Source organism: Ischnura elegans, chromosome 6 (assembly GCF_921293095.1).
Source record: "Ischnura elegans chromosome 6, ioIscEleg1.1, whole genome shotgun sequence".
Lineage (NCBI taxonomy): Eukaryota > Metazoa > Arthropoda > Insecta > Odonata > Coenagrionidae > Ischnura > Ischnura elegans.
In genome coordinates this window covers 65,062,423-65,077,565 of record NC_060251.1, presented here as the reverse complement: position 1 = coordinate 65,077,565, position 15,143 = coordinate 65,062,423, and positions in this window count along the sequence as shown.

The window sequence follows — 15,143 nt, the reverse complement described above, 5'->3', positions numbered from 1 at the left end:
GGAGCTCATGAGCGGCGGTGGTGGCGGATGGTGGTGGTGAGGCGGGGGAGGGGTGGGACACGGTCCGGGGGGATGGGGGCCGCGTGGAGGCGCAGCGGGCGGGTGGGGTGGGGGACGGAGGGGAAGAGGGGGCGACCCCTCCTCCCCCCTCGCCTGTGCTATCCAGGAGGAACCCCCTCCCCCCGATTGGTGGGGAGGAGAGTGCAAGAAAGGAGGGTCGCCCAATAACTCGGATAACCCCACTCAATTTCGGCGCTTTAAACCAAAGTGCGTCCTCGCGATGGATACACCAGGAGAAAGAGACAAACCGGATATGCCCTATGGGTCAAAAACGTTTCAAATGGCGCGGCGCCACCTCTTCTCTCGCACGAAAATTGAACTTCCTAATTTTTTATTTTGTCTTCCTTTTTCAAGCGAATTTAGGACAGCATTGTCCTCTCTTACACAAACATCCATGCCCTGGATGGTGATCAACCCACCCAGGCGGGATTCGAACCCGCGACCTCTAGGTTAGCAGTCGGGAACTTTACCCCGGCGCCACCGAGGCCGGCAATAATTTGGGGGGGAGGTGAGAGGCCTAGGGGTGCAAGAGATTTTTTTTCTAAACAGAGTTAGGCGCATAAATTAGGCAAAGAAAATAAACGAGACCGACTAGATTTAGTGGTGCAATTGATTTTCCACTCGATGCCAGCACAGAACAAAGACTCACTCGTATCCCAAGCCCACCAAGTTTTTGTACATTTATTTGATTAATTTATTAACCTAACTCTGGTTAGAAAAAAATCATTTGATCCCATTGCCTTCTCACCCTCTCAATTGATGTACGATATTCACCACCAAAATCAAGTATAGTAAGATGGTAACAAATGTAATAGTTAATATTTCAATCTCAAAATAAACTAAGGAGTAAAAGCCTTTTTTAAATACTGCGCTTCGTCACCCAGTAGATAATACACTTTTGCTATGAAAATTTATCGCTCTCTTTGACTTCCCTAAAATTCTAGAAGTAAAACTCTTTTTAGAGCAATCGAATTCTATAAAAAAGGCATCGCAAATAATTTTGATACTGAAGTTCTTGGCATGAATAACATAGAGCAACTGAGAGTCATATTTATGAAGGATTCTTGAAAAGTACTACGAAGAAAACTCCTTCTAAAATACCGTGTTTCATCACCCTGTTGTTGAGAAATTAAAGCATTGTAATTTTTCCGATCCCTTCGACTTTCCTAAAATTCTAGAAGAAAAACTTCGATTAGAGTCATTAAATCCTAGAAAAGAGAGACAGAAACTGAATTCTACCTTCGAGTGTTAGGCCTCGAATGAAATTCAGCGGAAGAAAAAGTTACATTTTATCCAAGCGCGTAACGGGCGCCATTCGATTTTGGGGGAATCTTTTGATCCATAGTAAATGCATACATTTAAACCTCCACGCACAATTGACCACCCTCCGGAAGTGGCGTGCGAAACTCGACCCCTTTTCCCGTAGGGTCAGGGGGGCGCTACGTTGAGTCCCTCCGCGTTGATCCAATTTTAGCTCGTGATGCGTGGACTGACCCCTAAGAGGACTCGACTTGCTAACTGCCTCCTAGGGTTCGAGTTTCATCGCAGCATAACGTCGAGTTCCTTCACGAAGAATACTTATAGATAGTGGATATAATGATTAATTAATTCTTCGTTAAAACTTTTGCGTGTACTCGTCATGATAGTGAAAAGAATTTTGGGCTACGTGACCGCGTCAATTTTCGGGTGGCTCCAACGTTCCCCGACCGATACTGGTCGCTTTTCCAAGGGAATCTGATGAAGTAGGAATTTTTATTCATTTTTGTAAGTATCCGTGTCAGATGGGTGGGTGGAATAGGAGCAGGAGGCTGGAGGAGTAGATTGTTGAGTGTTTGTCCGAATTACGGGTTGCCAAGTACGACTTATTTTAAGTCCGGTGTCCCTGTTACAATTGTTCTTCTTCTTTTTTGTAATTTCAATGGCTTCTCTCACGAGTCTTTGTTTAAAACCTTTCACTTTGGCAACATTTTTTGCTTCTTTAAGATCGGTTGCGTAGCTCAGTGCTGCGTGTTCGGCTACTGCCCCAGTCGAATTACTCTCTGGTGTTCCTCTAGGCGTGTTTTCACTAATCTATCTGTTTCGCCGATGTAGTTTTTCCCACAAGTCTGACAAGGAGGCACGAGTCTGGCGAGGAGGGACACGTCTGCAATGGAGGACTAGTTGAGAGGGCCATAATAGAAAGATCTCCTCCTTGTCTTGATACTTACATTATACCGTTATACATGGGGCACGTATTTGCTTTGTACAGTCACTTTCAAAAGTCGGTCCACATACCTGGCGCAGCCGTCTCTGTTATTCTCCGAAGTCGACCTTCGCGTATTGCTTACGCGTTCCTTGTCCGCTGGGGACCAATTTGATCTGATCGGGTTGTGCAAATGGTGCAAGTTGACTACTTTAACCCTCGCCAAGAGCCCCGAACACGATTTCAGAGGTAGGAAGGTCCCGGTGAACCCCCTACCACTTGTGGTGGAATTGTTTGGCTACCCACAGCCAAACAATTCCACCATCGACGTAAGCGGAGAAGAATTTAGGGATTTTTCTGGCGAGTAACACATCGTGAGAGGAATTGAGAGGGACATCCGAATCGTTAGGTAAACTTATACAGCACATATAGTACAAATAAAATGTTCGGAACATTTCGAGCATAATACTCCAATATTTTTTTCTCAATATGGTCTTGATAAAAATACGAAAATATATACGCCGATTGTCGTTTGCGTCACGGCTACTATCCATGCTCGCGTTCACCCGTGTCGAGGGCAAAGGATTTTCAGACATTTTTCAATGTTTACAAGTGAAATATCAGTTACTCCCCAAGTTGAAGTTTATTCGGAGGACAAGTGGTGCCTACATTTTGAATACCGTAACTAATTCCCATTCTGTTAATATAAAAGAAGAAGTATTTTAATTTTTCACCTAGAAAAACCACCGGCAAAGAAGTTGTTTTAAGAGAGAAGATAATTTTTGCATTATATTTTTCAGATGAACAGTCGGATTGCATTGAATTGCTTTGAAGATGAATTAATTTTTCGGTGAAAAAATAGCGAGATGTTTATGGGCATTGAGAAAAATGGCAAGCTAGCAGACCGCAATGCGTCGTAGGAAATGTTATCCTTTTCTTTCTGGGGAATACTCGTACATTAATATTGTTAAGTGTTTTTTAAGAAAAATAATGCGAGCAACATCAACGTGGCATTATGATTGTGAAGCAACCATTTATGGTGGTCATGAAAAAAACAAAACTTACCTGCCCTTCTGAAATGAAAAGAGGAGTTTATTTGATTATTATGAAAGGTATCTTGATAATGTTGGATTACATGAAATATTTTACGAATCACCCTGCCTGCGTCCCTCCCAACTTGAACTTACCACTTTAATTAACAGTAACGTCCATTGCATAAGGGCCCTTTCATTCTATCCTTACCTTCATCTTTCACCTCCCCCCGTGCCTCAAATCTCTCCTCTATGGATAGCACTTCCTCAATTCTTTTCCTCTCCGTGCATCTCACCTTTTCCGTTGTTTTTTATACTCATATCTCATGCCTTCATTCTTTTCTTGTCCATCTTTCGTCGTCGTCGAAGTTTCCGCGCCGTAAATCACTGCATCACAAGCATTATTTTTGGTAGCTAATACATATCGTTTTTATTAATTAGGCAGAAATAGTCATCAGGTACCCGACATTGTGTATTTTTATCGGATGAAAACTATGCATGCGTAGTTTTTTGTTTGTAGGATAATGATCAGTATTTGTTCACCCGTAGGACTGCCACAAGGTATTCATTACGTGAGTGTAAGTAATTGTTAAACCACTTATACATAATAATGTAGAGGACATTGACATGCATGATATCACCAGGCGCCAATTACGATTGAATATAGCAGAAAAAAAAGAAACAAAAAACGGGAAAGACTTAGTTTGACCTCTCAGTGAAAGGGTGTAAGATAAAACATATACTAAATGAGCCTAAAAATTGTAAGAAAGAGGCAAACAAGTCATGTTATTAATGTTTCCGAAGGTTTTTTTTATCTATCGAAAATATATTTATGATAACTATTTAGACATTCCAACTTTCGATGAACACGAAAAAATGTGTTAATTACTCACTGATACCTGGAATACATTAAGCATTATTTAAATATTTTCTTAGGGAAATGTTAGTAACGACCGGAATAAATATCATAACGAAGTAAACGTAATAATTTGGCGCACAATAGTACTTTTTTCTCGTATGATGAGACGCGTAGAAATCTGTAGGATAATATATATCCCAAGAAAATGCTTAGGAATGATGAATGCGCCTGTCTAAAATACTTATATATAGAACAATATGCATTGATCGTGTTTGGTAATAATATGTTAAAGGTATAATCTAGAATGTTAATTTGGAGGCAACTTTTAGTATACTCTTTCAGACGTAAGTTCCGATTTTCGTTTCTTCCTTATATGTGCGTTGCGACGCATATACGTCTCGGTATTTTTTAGCACAAGCCAGAGTACTCAGACCATTCGTCTTAGAATACTATCACGGTGAGAATCGCGTGACTGAGAACTTATGCTTGGCCTGTGTTCTGGCACCCGGGGTCGGGGAGGTCGCGAAGAATCTAGGAATAGAGAAGAATGCCTCGGTGAGATTTTGCGGATGGTGAGAGAAGTCAAACTGGCCCATTCAAGGCACAGAAGGGATAAGCAATACCCGAAGTTCGAGCGCAGCGGAAAACGTAGTTCATTGCGCTGGCCGTGGGGATCGACTTTTGAAAGTGACTGTACACCCTGACGTGTGTACGAAGGTGCAGTCAAAATTGCGTCTTGTAAAGCGGTGAATTGCTTGATCTCATGCGAGAATGCATGGCAAAATAGCCCCTGTTTGAATTTCGTTCGTGCATTCGCGAAATTCCACGCCGTAATGAGAAATTAATGCAATTATAACCAGCGCCATTCCGATGATGACGAAGTGAAAACGACCGTGAACCAGTAGTTGTCTAATCAGACGGCAAGCTTCTTTGACGATGGCATACAAAAGCTGGTCCCAAGAACCGATAAATGCCTCAATAGTAATGGGAATTATGCAGAAAAGTAAAGTATGGCCTTTCAAGTGAATAAATTATTTTTGAAAAAAAAATTACTTGTTGTTTTTTTATGTCAAAACGGTACTTACTTTGAAAACATGCCTCCTAATTGTAGAAAAGTGCAACTACTTTTTTATTTTAATATAAAAAAAAAAGTATTTAAAATTGGGCTTTCGGAAGCTTTGGCCGGAAGACCGCCGGAGAATGGCGGGAAACTGTGGTCACCTCACGATGCTTAAGGAAATCGAAAAGGCTATGCTAATGCACACCACGGAATCCGTAAGTCCAACGAAAAAAACTAAAAATGAATAGGTGGGCCGAAAGTAAAAATGGCGATGGCGTCCGGGCGTATTTTTTGAGGCATGCAACGCGAGCAGGCGTCCGTGTCGATGGTATTCAGAACATGAATCAGTCAATAACGATTGAGTTCCAAAAATTTTCAAATTAAAGAATTCTACCGATTAACGTAGGTTCCATGGAATACTTCACAAGCATTCTTACAGTCTCCCCTCCCTTCATGTATTTACCTTTTGTTAATGGTACTTACCTTTTCACCCTCCTTCTGGGGTGATAGGCAAAAGCTGACTTTATCCCACATTTTTGATTGTGATTTTCGCCACAAATCATGATAAGCAAAACGCCCCGTAATACTATATTTTTTACGAGAGAGGATGAAAGTTGTGGCAATTAAGACATTTGATTTATTCAATTAGCAACTAATACTTACTTAGTTGTTATGCAACTAATACTTATTTAGTTCTTACAATATGTTACTTAGTTCGTGATGTATTACGATTACTTAATATGACTGGAGAAAAAATATTTGGATAAAATTTTTTTAGTTGATGATCAATGAGGGTTGAAGAAATGACCAAGCAACAGTGATTCCACCAAACATATTTATATATAATGGAGTGTAACAGGATGTAAATGGAATTTAAATAAAAACTAAACAGAAAAATACAGATATAGCCATTTAAATATTATACTGATCATATTTCGATTTCATGAGGATATCAAATATTTGATGCAGTGCACCTTTCTGCCTATTTTAGTAAGTAATTTCTAATAACTCTTGCCCTATATATAGGACGAATTTCTCCAACTTGCTTCTCTGCATTCAGCGCTCAAGGGCTAACGAAGCCTTTGAGAGGAATCTCTTAATTTCATGAGCTTCCTCAGTCTTTCTCCTCTTGGGGGTCGGATCTCGTCTTAATGTGCTACTCCTTGAGGAGCTGTTGCATTGCTCAGCACAGGCAGAGATGGACTCGCCACTAAGGGGACCGTGATAGTGCAAATTCCATCTTTCTCTTCTGTGATTCCCAATAGCTGTCCGAATTGAATTTCAACCGTCGTTTCCTACGGACAAATGAATTCATGTAATTTTCAGAATTGCAAAGAAGTCCTTTCGTGCATTCAAGGGTATTTAAAACATAAATATCGCAGAAGGAAGTGGAAACACTACGTAATATCACGAATTTCCAGAAACAATACCAAAAGAGATGCTCAACAAGAGTAAATATGGTCGATATCAAACAATACTCTTTCCAAACATGCCACTTGATTTTACTTTTCATGCCAAAAACAAAACATTCACGTTCCAACAAAACAAAATATACTTGATAAAGACGCATTGATTTGCAAGCGTCATTGACCTTGTTCAGCTCCACGGGATTAAAGATATGTTCTTCACATGTGCCGAATGCCTTTCAAAGAATTGTAGCACCACCATTATGGCTTTATCACTTCTTACCCACTGGCTGATCCACTCTTCTTCAGCCTGTTCAATTTTTTTCGGCCATCTACGGCCATGAGTACGGAGGCCATTTATCTTCGTTTTGACGTCCTCCTATGTGGTACCATATCGGAACTATTAGGGGCATCGATTACACATACAGACGATATCAACGATAACTACAAAATAATTCTTTACAGGATTAATTCAAAGCACGAACTACGAAAAAATACTCAAACTAAGGCCACTATGAGAACTCATCAGATCTAAATAATAACAGATACATCATTTGAAAGAAACAATCCCTAGGGCCAGAGGTTTATATTTTTGAATGAAATTACAATTTTAATGAGATAAACAAAATACTCACATGAAAATCATCGAAGCATTCCGATGTCAATTGCATAAGTAAATACTTTCCGAAGTAGGTATTGGCCGCGGGTGAGCGAGGCAATTATAATCAATATTAAACTAACCGATAACAAATTAGTGGCAATTTCTTAAAGTGCTGTACTTCTCTTCTGCTTCATACGATAGTTTGGGGAGCTCACTTCACACAAACGCCTATTCTCCTCGTAAAAAGTAATGAGGGCTTCCACAGCGTTTCTCTCCCAAGCGGCCATGATGTCAATAATCATCTCCATGGTCACGCTGGGAAGGCTAGGGAACCCTTGACTAATTGATCGAAACCCTTCAACACTGTTCGAGATTCAATAGAAATTAAAACCGTTCGAGACGAGACGATTTTGATGGGAACGAAGGGATTCAAGAGCATTCGCTATATCGGCTGACAACAACCTTAAATGGTTTTACTTACCACTACGTATGCCATCCATTTCTACTTAACCCCTTGCGCTGTAATGACGAGTCTAGCACGTCATGAACTTTTGACGCCAAACCGCATAATGACTAGTGTATCTCGTCATCGGATTTTCATAAGCACTATTTTTTTAGCACTATTTTGAGGAACAATCTAATTATTTTGAAAGCTTAGCAATGTTAAAACATTCATAGTAGGTATACATAAATAATTCATATTCATGAAACATGATGCATTGGAAGGGTTAAAATGATTTTATTCGAGTAGCGATAGCTGTGTTCTCCATGTTTAAAGATCACATTTCATTTCACGGTTCTACGTTGATTACAAATTACAAAATATCATTTCATTGCCTACCATTTAAAAGAGAACCAGAGAAGAATTAAATAAAGGCTAGGAGCACGATATTCAGAAAATTAATCGAAGTGGAAGGGGTTAAGGTAAAAATGGAGTTTATTTCATCCAGATTCTTGGCCTCAGACCAATGTCCTCATATTGCAGTCTCATACATCTATTGCAGTACTTCCTACCCAGTCAGCACACGAGGTATTATATACATATTTTTAAAGTCAATCTTGGTAAACTATGTAAAGTGTATTGAAATATGTAAAATTTACATATATATCATATACTCGTAAATATTTAGATAGAAAATGTTGTTAACTTTTGTTTTAGGTCAACATAAAATGCTGTCTAATTTAATATGAGATTGATTTAAACCTATTTTCTGGCCCATTTATCGATACATTTAATGTATACTGAATGTAAATTATTTACATTCCATATACTTTTAGAATTGGCGTAAAATATACATATATTTACGTCCAATATACATAAACCATTTCATTGACATATTTTTTATGCATATCGTTTACGTAAATTGACGAATTAGTAATACGTATTATTTACAAAATAAAATGGGACATATAGACGTATTATTGATGAATTCAATATCAATGCAATACGTATCATTTACTTAAGATTTACTTTGGCTCAAAGTAAATGATACATATTATATACTTCTGTGTGCTGACTGGGTATCCATTAACTAGCAATGACGTGCGACCTTAGTTTACAAAATGAATATGATCCAAATATAAATATCTTATATAATGGTATAAATATATCTTGGGGCGACCTCATTTAAAATCACTTGACCATACATCGAACTTGGCTACCCCGAAAGGTAAATACGCAACTGCTTTGAGATATCCGACAAATCCGTGTACCATCATTATTCTTCCCCCAATTTCCTTCCTTTACCATCCTCCAGTAATCCCACGATTTTCACGCCGCATTTAATGTGATCTGTTGCCGCAAACGGCCTGCCGCACGGACGGACAAGAAGAGATTAGGGAGTTCGGTTTCATGAACCGGAGATACACTACGCCCCCATCTCCATCGGGTGGCAAGAAACGGTGGGCGAGGGAAATTATTAGCCGCAGGGAGGTGCTCATAGCACGATTGACCGGAGCGACACAAGAGAAAGGTAAATAGGGGGAGGGGGGGACAGGGACCACTTTGGGCCCCCTAGACCGCGAGGAGCCGCCTCATTTCCCCATCTTTCCCACGCTCGCCACCGCGCGGCGCAGCTATCGGAGTCACTCCCTGATGACGCGATATGATAACCCAACCTCTCCTTGTTGCGTTTCGCCCACAAGAGGCACTCTCGCCTCGCAAGTTGGCCGGTATCGGATGAAAAAGACCGTCGACAGTTAGGAGGCCCCACACGCGCTACAATAATCGCCCCCTTTTATCTTCTCAATGCCCGCATGATTGGCGAGGCTCACAGGGGGGGGCTCCCGTGGAGAAAGGGTCCCCAGGTTGGGTCTTTGGGATCCTTTCTGAGGGAAGGTCGAATGTTGCGGAGCCCTCGGTGCGATTCTGACAACAACCAGCAGCAAGTCTAATGGATCGGAAATCCATTCTCGCGCCTCCCGTACGTTACTACGAGCCGGAGGTGCTAATCGCGATGGGAAGGGTATTATTAAAAATTCGAAGCACGCCCTTCCGAGATCTGTCGCACACCCGCGGAGCGCGCCCGAAGACGCATGGATCATTGAGCGTGTGTTCGTGCTCGAAGCCTTTCAGGGTCCGCGAGTGCCTACGCCAACTACCGGGGTGAGAACATCTCCGCGGGGTGCGAAGCATCGAGAGAAATTTCGCGGAGCACTGGCGTCGCCAATCGTGTATCATGCTGCGCGAGTTTATAGAGCTCCGAGCGTGTGATCAGATGAGGGATCGTGTGGAAGAACGGGTCCATTCGAGAGCATGGGATGAAACACCAAGAGCACCATGCACGACGTTAATTTTGGTTTCTTTTTGGGTGCGTTGACGGCCGAGGTGTATTGAGACTCGTATTTTTATTGATGCATGTATATTCAGCAACACGGGCTGTATCATACGCTCAATTACTCGCGTAAAAGTTGCAGAGCTATTTCAGATACTCTGATCAATCAGTACATAAATTATTGCTCTCCACAAGGATATTGGTCTACAGGAGCGACAAGTAAAGATGCTTTCTGTTGTGGCTATTCAAGAACAAAAGTTTACATTCTGTAGCACATGTTTTGAGCCCCAGAAGTTGCGTGGACCATATGTTGGCTACCAAGTTGATCTTGTGCGCTAAACACCGCACCAGTACCGTATCTTCATTAAATGGTATAATTAAAGAGTCATCACATGTGGGCATATACCTCGCAGAATATGTAGCTATTCAAACTTAATGCCGCAGTCTGAAGCCACTTTCAGTAATGCCGTGGCATACTATGCACCACTCGCCTTCTCCAAAACCCGGACTCCACCTACATACGTAAATGCAACTGTTTACTTGGGAAATTAAGTGGCTTCATAAGCACAATGAAGACGAATTCCCTTCGGTCAGTAGTTTCGTCTTTCATAAAGCAAACTGGCTTAACTTTTACAGCTTTTTTTACTCACGAGCCTCATTTGCACCTGCTGCAAAAACACGTTTTGCACAGACGGTGTCCGCGTAACTCAAATCCCCTGAACCTGCAATGAAGAGCTTACGGTATATATCAATTACTTACAAGAAATATTCACATAGTCTTGTATCTGTGGACACATTGAAACAGTACTTAAGAAAAACTTGCCTGGGCTGTATTTGTTGAGGAACCATATTAGAGCATTTTATATTTTTTTTCGAGGGGTATATTGGCCTTTATAAATGCTTCTGCTAAATCATAGTTGAACTGTTCTTTATCTAGATTGATTTTCTTTGATTTTTTGAGTGAAACCTGTCGTGCCGATGGCTAGGTTCGTGTCGCGTTTGCTACGTGCCGTGTTCTTGGGACACTCTCTTGCTTTTGAGCAGAGCTGTGGCTAACTGCCTCTGGCAGGAATCTTTGCAAATCCAGTCAATTCCTTCATTGCAGAATTGCCCATGATAATTTGGTTTAGTCCGCCAAACACATTAAATCCCTCCCAGTACACTTGTCAACACGAGTAAATACGTAAACGAATTTCGGCATCCCAAGAGGCAAAAAAAGACACTTGGCGATATGAATTTCACTTTTAACCCACATGTTGACCTCTTGATAGTTAACAAAAATCAAGATATTCCCGCAAATGAATTTCAGACGACGGATGACTTCCGGAAAATGAAATTCGGAAATCATAGTGCACGACGGTCATCTTGAAAAACTCGTTTGAATAACGAATTAAAATACTTGATCTTCGAAGAAATATATCGCAGCATGTGTGCATTTGATTCCAAATATGACCTCATACCACCTTTTTCGGACGTATTCAGGAGTTGTGTTCTCCCAGAGTGTAACAGCAGTAGCCACGGCCCTGAACGCGTTAGTTACGAGTGTGGAGTCATTTTTCGGCGGATTCTTTGACGCCTCTTCTTGCCTGAGCGCTCATTGCTACTGACGCAATCCGTTGTGCTAGGGGTGTGTTGCTATCAAGAATGAAAGCCATACCTGGGTGCCGTAACGGGTCGCTCACGGATTCAGGTAAGTTTACGTGGCGGCCAGCTCCATTGCGCATTGAGGGCTAGCGATGACTCCTCCGAGTCTCCAACATACATACATGCACTAAAGGCCGCTTTGCGAGCTCTACTTCACGCCACTTGTCGGAACAAGCAATGTTTAGTGGGTAGAGAAAATTAACTTATAATTGGCGGCGTAGCGGTGTCGATGATAACGCTTTGAATGGGAGGTTTTGGGATGAGGTAATTCAGCGTCGTCGAGAATCCGTGGTTAAAATATGCGACTTGAGCTTCAATGGCGGCCTCGGTAAAAAAAAACAAAAGCACTTTGTGGTGTTTTGAAATTTAAAAGGTAGATAAATTTATTTTATTTATTTCCATACCAACGAAAAAAGCTCTATATGGGCTTTCGCATCGGGGTTAACAACGTGCACATACAACCTTGCGCTGGATAGGGTTAACTTACCCAGGCGGGACTCGAACCCGCGACCTCCTGTTTGGCAGGCGAGGCCTTCACCCCGCCGCCACCGAAGCACCGAAAATCCTTTCAAAATTATGGAAAAATCGTAAAAAAAAAAGCCAAAAGATAAAAATTCACGTGAAAACTGAAAATTTAAATAAAATCGCGAAAAATTTAAAAGCGAAAATCAAGGAGCCATAGCAGTAAGGCACGAAAAAAGAAAAAAAAAACTCCCAATCGAGCGGGAGCGATACGTTTCTTTAGTAACGACAAGGAGAATGATATTGTAGGGATTTTCCAAGAGGGCCATCGATGAATTCATCTATCGACCGCACTGAAGAACGCCTCCGCGGCCTATAAATTAACAGGCTCTGATTTCCTTTCGGGCGTATTCCCGTTCCCCCATCCGTCGATCTTTTGATATTCAGATAACTATCTATTTATCGCTCCTCCTGGCATTGTTGCCTTCGCGCCTCAGCTAAGTGAAGGGGCGTCGCACCCATAAGAGTCAAAGACACACGGGGAGCCCTTTCACCCTGAATGCAACCCCATCACTAGCTAGGACACTCCATGCAACCCTTTCGATGTTGCATCTCAGGTTCTCAACCTCCCACAGGGTCGTAGACACAGTGAACGGCACCTAGCCGACAGTGGCCCGTGAGAGAATCGGGAGGGGTCCTCGGGATAAACAAGATTAATGAGATAGGGCGCGAATTGAGGAGACCCATACTCGATTCTCGGATAAGAAATATGATTTTTCCTCTCCATAGTGTTTGCACTTTACGAGCACATTCGTTTGGTAACGTAAAGTTACGCCGCTGGCTAATACGCAGCTACTTCTCTCGTCAAATTAGATAAGCAACAAATTCGGGATCTTGAAAGTCATGTGTACATATGTTCAAAGATACCGGAATAATCTAAGGGTCATATGCCATTCTAGGTATATCCAATGATATGATGATTGAATAAAATTAATTCCTCGAGGCCGTACCAATCAGTGAACAAGTTATGGTATTGGGTAAAGAGAAAAGGAATGCAAGGGATCAAATTGAAAAATTAACTATGCACTGATATATACATCAGTTGGATAACTCCGCTCTCTTGCATTTAATTTATTTTGTCTTTGAGCTGAAGTCGAGAACGATGGGACACTCAATTTCCTGGTCTTTTTTGACACGTTGTGTTGGTATAAATGCTCTTACCGTTGAATTCCTCATGGGCAGGGCCTCATGTAAAGGTTACAACGGATTGGGAACATCTACACAGTGTACCGTAAATCGTCTCACTACGCGTGTGGCGAAAGATATTAGAACACCTTTCGCCGTAAACCTGCGACGGAATACAAACAAATGGTGTGCGTTGTGAGAAATTTGACCGCCTTAGTTCACCCTAGCGTTTTTACACATCCTTATTAGAACGCAGGAAAAAATTCTGATACCTAATCTGTTAAGTATCTCTCTTATTTATCGTTTCCGCCGGACATGGAAATACAGTGCGGTTCTTAGATGTTGTTCTCAAGATTCACTTGTAGGGATATCTGTTCAGAATTACTCAAGCAATCTAAGCCTAGCACGAGGCCCTCCAGTGTCCATCGACTCCCAGCGTAATTCATGTAAAAGCTGTACAACGCTTCTTGTTCGCTCGCGACGGTTTTTTTACGAATCGCGCCGCTTAACATTATATTTAGAGGGTAGGGATGACCGCATATTTTAGATTGAGCGGCCCTACATAGTTGGAAATAACTGAATGAAGCAGAAGGAAATTGCAAAGGGAGGGGCTAATGTCCCAGAAAAGTCTTTTGCTTCGAACATCTCGACTTGCACTCTTCTCCGTACCCCTATGAAAAAGTAAGTAAGCATAAAAATCGCTAGGATTCTAGGTGGCCGGGGAATATGGAATGAATGTGTAATGTGTTCTCGCGTGGCGAACTGCGTGAAAGCACTTCATCGTATCAATTTTATCTAAATAAGTGATGGAGCTTACGATGCGGGCAAGGACAGAGTCCGATAGTATTCTATGAGGCCAGGGTCCACTAGGCCTCGCATGGGTACCTAATACCAAAGGAAAGGAAAATCACGCCCGTATGCTTGAATAGTTAAGATGGGATAGATATATATCACTTCTAAGCTTTGGCGGGCTCTCATTCAGTCGTCACTCTGCTAATTTCTTCGGCTGTTTGCTTCGAGGTTAATCTGCACTTGGCAAGGATATAGATCACCTTTAGCTGAGATCATCAGCGGACGATATGCTCACATAGGAGTTTCTTCCCCTATCATTCTCACTGGACATCAAAGCGGTCTCACACCAGTTGCCGTTGGCAATAGGTTAATCTCAAAGATATATACAGCAAGTGTGACATAATTAAACTTTTCTTGGGTTTTCGCGCGACTAAGATATACGAACAGCGCCGACGTTTCTGTAGCCTTGAGAATGGGTGACGAGTTGGGACCCAAAACGTTGGCGCTCTTCAAATATCTTACCCGCGCGGAAATCCGAGAAAAGTTTAAATATTCTGTTCGCCGGGAAAGTGTAAAATCACGCATAGCAAAATGACGTTGGCTTACTATTTGGTTTAAAAAAAACTATTTGGCTTACCTGGGATTCGAACCCGTGTCTCCCGATTGCCGATCCGGCTTGGTAGTAAATTGCACCACCAAGCCATATTCTCATATCGAACTTCAGGATGGCTTTACCGAACAAGGTGGATTTCACAAATCCACTTCTTGGTACCTCTGTCGGAAGTCGTGCTTACTAAGCCACTGTCGGAGAAATAAACCATACTTCGTCGCTATCCGGCGACACCAAATATCATAGACGACAAATTACCTGACCGGCAATAATCGGAAGACTCGGGTAATGAACTTGGTGCATATAACTTTGCACCCGTGCGCGTGACAGCGTACATATAAACTTGCTTCATGCAGTGCTTTAGTCTCAGAGAATTTCGGCGAAACTTCTCATCAGACGTACGTAGGTATACACTTCTGAAGCGGAAGCCGGAACGCTGCGCGATAGAAAAGTGAGGTCAATAGGTAGCGACATAGG